Source organism: Crocuta crocuta, unplaced genomic scaffold (genome assembly GCF_008692635.1).
Source record: "Crocuta crocuta isolate KB4526 unplaced genomic scaffold, BGI_CrCroc_1.0 scaffold14, whole genome shotgun sequence".
Taxonomy (NCBI): Eukaryota; Metazoa; Chordata; class Mammalia; order Carnivora; family Hyaenidae; genus Crocuta; species Crocuta crocuta.
Window position 1 is genome coordinate 4,582,112 of NW_027530209.1, and position 7,178 is coordinate 4,589,289.

Below are 7,178 nucleotides of genomic sequence, written 5' to 3' on the forward strand. Positions count from 1 at the left end.
CTTCCCCCCAGCCTCGCCACCCCGGCTTGGCGGTGGCGGTTCCCCAGGCGCCCTGGACGCCTGTCTCCTCCCCTTCCTCCTCCTCCCCTTTAGCCTCCTGCGTTAATAGCGGCTGCGCCTGCGAGGGGGGTCCGGATGCCCGGTGCTCCAGGGTCACGGGCTCCTGATGGCCCTCTGGGGTCACCGGGTCATGGGCGGCGGCGGGCGGCGGCAGCATCGGGGACATGGGGATGTGGGGAGAAGGAACAAGTGGTCCAGCCTAGCCCGAAAGCGAGCTCTGGGGCTTTCTCTTGTCTTCCTGGCCTCTACCTGAGTCCAGGCTGGGACCACAGAACTACAGTTACGGAGTAAAAGTACACACAGCTTCGCTCCTGCTTTCCCCAACACACCCTTTCCTGAGCTTGCTGCCCCCCAGCTGGATGTGATGTCCCAGGGGCTGATGGTCAAGCTAGCTGGTCAGTCTGACTGAGCCAAGGTGCTTGCCAGATGTTTAAACTGCTGATGGCCGCCGGGGCGCCTGGGTGGCTTAGTCGGTTGAGCGTCCGACTTTCGCTTAGGTCATGATCTCGCGGTTCGTGGGTTCGAGCCCCGCGTCGGGCTCTGTGCTGACTGCCAGCTCAGAGCCTGGACCCTGCTTCAGATTCTGTGTCTCCCTCTCTCTCTGACCCTCCCCTGCTCGCGCTGTCTCTCTCTCTCTCTCTCTCCTAGAAATAAATAAAACATTAGAAAAACTTTTTTTAAACTGCTGATGGCCCTAGCACTGAACCCACGGGTAAGACCAATTTCAACTCTTCAACTCACTTTCTTGCTCTATTTCTTTTGAAACTTAATAAAAATTCCTCAGTTTGCCCAGTTCCAGTGGGCGAAGGCACACTGAAGTACAGAGTACAAGGTACAGAACGAACCTAGGTTAGTGTAGGTGTTGGGAGAAAACATCTTCAGTCTTCATTTGTATTTACATAAGGTTGGCTAAGTGGCTACTCAAACACTAAAAAATGCATTCATGACCATCATTCCTGCTCCTAAAGACAGTTAGCATTTTTTGTGGTTATCAATAAAGCAACCATGCCTTTGCTTTTCTTAAGCTTGTGTTACCCCTCACCCAACTTATTCTTTCTTTCTTTTTTTTTTTTTCCGTCTCTCCTCAGAGATGACAAAAAGATGCCCTCCAGATGGGGATGGTTATTTACATTGCTTTCCTATCTACTTGTCTTGTATAAGTGAGTCATTGGTTAGTTGAGGTGTTTTCAAGTATTCTTTACAACTTTCCCATTTAGCCATTCCTGAACTCGTGTTTATGAGCCCCTCTTAAAATTATAGAATGTTAGGTTTGAAGGGACTATTGAGATCTTGTCATCCCAATTCTTTTCATCCAAGCACTCTTTTTATTATGTTTTCATCCTTGGACCCCATATCTTGAAAGATTTTGTCACTTAAATGAAATCACATACATCACTGTCATGGATGTAATGCTAATAAGCAATAAAGTTAAATAAGTGTACAAACACTAGGCACTGTTCCCTGGAAATGGCCGCTTAATTTTGGCTGTCACTCTTCTGATCCAAGGTTGATCACATGCTGGAAGAATTAAATCTGATATTGTAAAACCCAGATAAATAACTTTGCTAACAGCATATGGTCCACCAATAACATCCTAGAAATTTCTGTGATGTCATCAACAGCAAATTAGAATTTCTGATCAGCGTGTGATAACCAGTGTTAGCCCTCGGGGTTGATTTAATGCCTGCCAAAAGTAAAGAAACTTGACATTTTATTTAATTGCAATTTCCAGGAGGCTTTCTGAAATATTGTAAATAGCCTGTGGACTTCTTTCTTCCTTCCCTCTAGTGTAAAGGTAATCCCTCTCCTCTCCTCTGAATCTCTTCCTGTCCCCCTTTCCTGGGGTGTTGCCGACTCCATCAGTCAGCCCTATGTCAATCATCCTTTCTCTGTCTTCTTTACACACTCTCTCTCTCCTGTTTCCCTTCCACCAATAAGTTTCTCTTCTTAGGGAAATACATCCATGGACTCTGTATTTCTGTGTGTTTACTTCTCCTTCTCTCCTTCTCTGACAAGTATCTAGAAAGAGTAGTTGACTTTGAGGTCTCCATGGACTCCACTCCCATTCTCCTTTCTAAATAACTCAAATATACTGCCTCCTCTCCATCTTCCTCTTATTGCCTTAGTTAAGGCATCATTTCTTGCCTGAATTTCCCGTTTTTAAAAACCCATCTTCCTCAATTCTGGCTCAAAAATCAAGTCTTACTACCTCTCTGCCATACCTCTAACCAGACTGAATTTTTTTCCCCCAGACTGAACTTTTTAAAGCTCAAATCTAAAGAGGTGAAAAACTAGACCAGGTCTCCATTTTTATTTGCCTACCCCTAAACTGTCCAGAATGTTTACTAATGCTCTGCAGGTTACATCAACCCTAATAATCTGATAAAAAGAGAAACTATTTGATAGGAATATTTCAACCGTGCATTACTTAAAAGCAAAGCAAAAACGACCACATTTTATCCCTCTCCCCATCCCTTCCTTCTTCTTCTTCTTCTTCTTCTTCTTCTTCTTCTTCTTCTTCTTCTTCTTCCCAAACGTCTATTTTCATTGTTCCACAGGAGGTCACAGGGACAAAGAAGATAGCAAAAGGAGACTGAAATGGAGCAGCCAGTGCAGTAAGAGCCGCACAGTTTCGAGGTGAGACTCTTCTGGTATAAAGTGTTCCTGCTTCACTGTATCCATGCATACTGTTTATAGTGATCTAATTTTTTTTTATTATGGTATAATTGACATATAACATATTAATCTCAGATGTACAACATTATGACAGCATTTATATACACAGCATTACAGAATGATCACCACAATAAATCTAGTTAACATCAGTCACCATGCATAGTTACCAAGTGTTTTTCTTGTGATGAGAACTTTAAGATCTCCTCTCTTAGCAACTTTGAAATATGCAATACAGTATATTAATTATAGTTCTTTTCTGATCTGAAAAATTCCTTCTTCCTTTTCCCAAAGCTGTCTCTTTCATCCATGTCTTGGTATACTATTTCATTGGAGAACTTGGTCTCATAAGTTTCCCTTTATTTCTACCTTCAATTTTTCCTTCTTCACTGTTTGCTCTACATATAAGCTCAAATGTTTCCTATTTAAAGTGCTTTCCTTAACTCACTATACAGTCTGTCTTCTCCCTATCAAACGTCTTGATGGAACAATCTATAGTTACTGTTTCCATTTTTTTTTTTTTACCATTGATTTTTAAGCACTTGAAAACTGACTTCTGTTCCTATTATTTTACTTGAACCACTCTTTCAAATGTCAACCACATCCTAAGTTACCAAATCCAGTGTCTTTATCTTAGCTTTATCCTTCTTGACTGCATAGCACTGTTGGAATATTTGCTTTCTTAAAGTCTCTTTATGCCTTCTATGCCACTACTATCTTCTGTCTTCCTTCTTTCCTTTCTCCTGCATCTCCAAAAAAAATGCTCTTGCTTTTTCAAAGCCCTTATATGGAAGTCCTTTTCAGAGTTTTGTTGTATGCTTACTTTTCTTCTTGGGAAACCTATGTTGCAAGATGACCTCAACTGTCACACTGGATTCATGCATCCAACTTGGATTCCTCTCATGTGCTTCAGACCTCTTTTACATATCTCAGGAATAGCTTCACTGAGTATCTCAGGGTACCTCAGACTCAGTGTGCTGGAAACCAGTTGTATTTTCCTTCAAAGCCCATTCATACTATTATGTTTACCATTTAGTTTATTGACACCACTATCCTCAAGTCATGCCTGCTAATCTTTGACTCATCTTTCTCCTCTACCTAATCTGAAGTATTGGTTTTCAGTTGGGGCTGTGATCACAGATGAGCCATTTGATAGTCAGAATAAAGTGCTAAAACTTCTATTTATAGTTAATTTCCATTAAGAATGATTTCAAAAGGTACTTTAGGTGATAAGAACAACGTCCACGTCATGAAGTGGATAGCTCCTTTCATAGACCTGCAAAATGGGGTGGAACTCAAGGAATTTTTATTTTATTTAAAAAATTTTTTAAACATTTATTCATTTTTGAGAGACAGAGAGACAGAGTGTGAGCAGAGGAGGGGCGGAGAGAGAGGGAAACACAGAATCCAAAGCAGGCTCCAGGCTCTGAGCTGTCAGTACAGAGCCTGTTGTGGGGCTTGAACCCACCAACTGTGAGATCATGTCCTGAGCCGAAGTCGGATGCTTAACTGACTGAGCCACCCAGGCGCCCCTAGAAATTTTGATAGGATAAAAAATAAAGAACACGGAAGAGAAAAAAAAAAAAAGAAAGAAAAGAAACTATTTGATTGGCTGGAGTCACATAGTCAGCCTTTTTGGCATGAAAAGAAACAAGGAAATAAGTATATAGCCCAGAGCTAGCTTGGCTTTTGGGAACTGGCTTCACTGCACTTCTGGTTAAGTTGGGTGTATAGAGAAACACAAAACTTATCTAAGTTTTGGTTTGTTGTTATGGCACCCCTGAGCAGGAATGGCTCATGTTAGGCCTAGAAATTTATTTCAACATTCCTAACTACAATAAAACAGAGTTTTATTACGATTTCATGTAAGTGCTTCCCCAGTACTCTAACTTGGTCTATATGTAGAGTTATGTCAAGTGTACTTGGAGAGGAATCCTGAAGGGAGTGTGAGAATTCACATTTGTGAAGAGGTCAACAATGGCTCACTTAAATTTTTACTTTAAGCATACTGTGCCTATGAACCTAGCAAATGGATTCACAGATTATATTATCTACTTTAACTTAAACTCACAAAATAGAAAGTGACTTTAAAAATCCCTGTGGTGACATAGTGCTGGAAGTCCTAGCATCAGCCATCAGACAACAAAGGGAAATCAAAGGCATCAGAATTGGCAAAGAAGAAGTCAAACTTTCACTCTTCGCAGATGACATGATACTCTACATCGAAAACCCGACAGACTCCACCAGAAGCCTACTNGAAAAAAAAAATCCCTGTGGTGAATGGGAATTGAAGATGATTCTAATTATAAAAGCACTAGCAGTGCACCTGGGTGGCTCAGTTGGTTAAGTGACCAACTTCAGCTCAGGTCATGATCTCTCAGTCTGTGAGTTTGAGCCCTGAATCGGGCTCTGTGCTGACAACTCAGAGCCTGGAGCCTGTTTTAGATTCTGTGTCTCCCTGTCTATCTCTCTGCCTCTCCCCTGCTTGCCTTCTCTCTCTCTCTCTCTCTCTCAAAAATAAGTAAACATAAGATAAGATAAGATCACTAGCAAACAAGAATATATAGAATGGAATCTTCTATAACTAATACAAACTCTTCATCAGCTGTATTACATGTTTTTAATTTATCATATATACACATACAGATATAACAGATATATACATAGGTTATATATCACCCATGACATACATAGATATGGACCACTTTAACCTGTAAGAAATCGGAAAAAATTTTGAAGTTCTCAAGATTGTTTGAAATGAGAATTTTCATTTGCTCATTGTAAACCATAGATCTTGCTGTAAATACATGGTGCTTTGAGGTGAAAGTTACTACTAATATGAAGCCATCAAAATTAACAAGCCATTTAGAAATTAAGCATCCAAACATGAATTAAACCACTCTCCTTAAGAGCAAAAAAAAGTTTGTGAGCACATATGAATGTTTCAAATTACATGTATAATATTAGTTCATTAGTAGAGCAGTACATATTTTATAACTAAAAAATGTGCATTACTTGGAGGGGTGCATGCTGAAATTATAACTGATATTGGGTACACAGTCAAAACCCCCAAATCACTTCCTTAGTGAATCACCGTATCCTGTTTATTCTGGCTTCCTCAAAGCCCTTTCCTTCTCCCTAGAATGCTCTAGTTCAGGCTCCAACCTGATCATTGCAAAAGATTCCCACTGAACTCCTTCCTCTAATGTCTCACCTTTTCTATCTCTTTTTTTTGCCAATTGCTGCTTGAGTTGTTTGTCTGAGGCTTATATTTGGTCTTGTCATTTCCCTGCCTAAAAACTTTGGTGGTTCCCTGTTGGGGTATAATGAATTCCCAGCCTTTTAACATGTTTAGAGTTGTTTGTGGTTTGGCCTAAACTGCCATTTCTTCTATTTAGCTCTTATTTCATTCAACCATGCTAACCCACAAGCCAGGAACATTATATATATGTCACTTTTCTCTTACAATTTCCTTAGCTTAAAATACTTTTTTCCTTGCATCTTATACTCTGCTTGTTTATAACCTATCTTCTTCCCCCCTCCCTGCCTTGGTTTTATTGAGGTATGATTGACAGACACAATTGTTTATATTTCTAGTGTACAATGTGATGGTTTGATATATGCACAGTCTGTGAAATAATTACCATGATCAGAAGAACTTTCTCCTTTAATGCCTGCTCCATTTTGCCTCTTCCATAAAGTAAGCACATGGCTCCTTATGGGAATATAACTCCTTTCTCTGATTTCTCATAGTACTTTGTTTCTGTCTGTGCTTAAGTATGCATTCAGCAAAGGCTCCGTCCAATCAGAACAGATATCTTCTTTACTTGTGCATACTGTGTGTTTTGGGAAATTATCAGCTCAGTCTTTTGGGATATATCCCACTGTGCTTTATAATCTATTCAGTTATTATGTTTATCTTTGTCTTCTTCATTCCTCTCCTTCTAGATTTTATGCATTGGGGCACAGGGAGTTAGTACTTTTTGTATTATTTGTAGAGAAAACTTGTGAAAGACTTAGAAATGGACCCAGATATTGTAGTTGTCTTCAATGGAAAACTAGGCATTGTCCAGATTATCTGATTCTATCGGGTCTCTGAATCTTTTATTGTCTTTGAGTTATTTTACGTTGCTCTAAGTTATATAATACTTATAGTAATGCAAATGATTTTTGTCCATAGAAATGCAAATTGTGTCTCATTGGGATTCAGTTGATTATTGCTCTGTGGATATTGAGCAGTTTTGAAGTTTAACATTTGTTAAGCAAATTTATTTCTCCATTCCTAATGCTATATATATGTGGTTCTTTTAATTCTCCTTTGACCAATTGTAATATCTTCTGGTCCCTTCATTAATTAATGAATAAAAGAAAAGCTTTGACACATGTTCATTTTATATCTGTATGAAAGTCATGCTATATCCTCTTCTAAAAATTATCTTTTAATA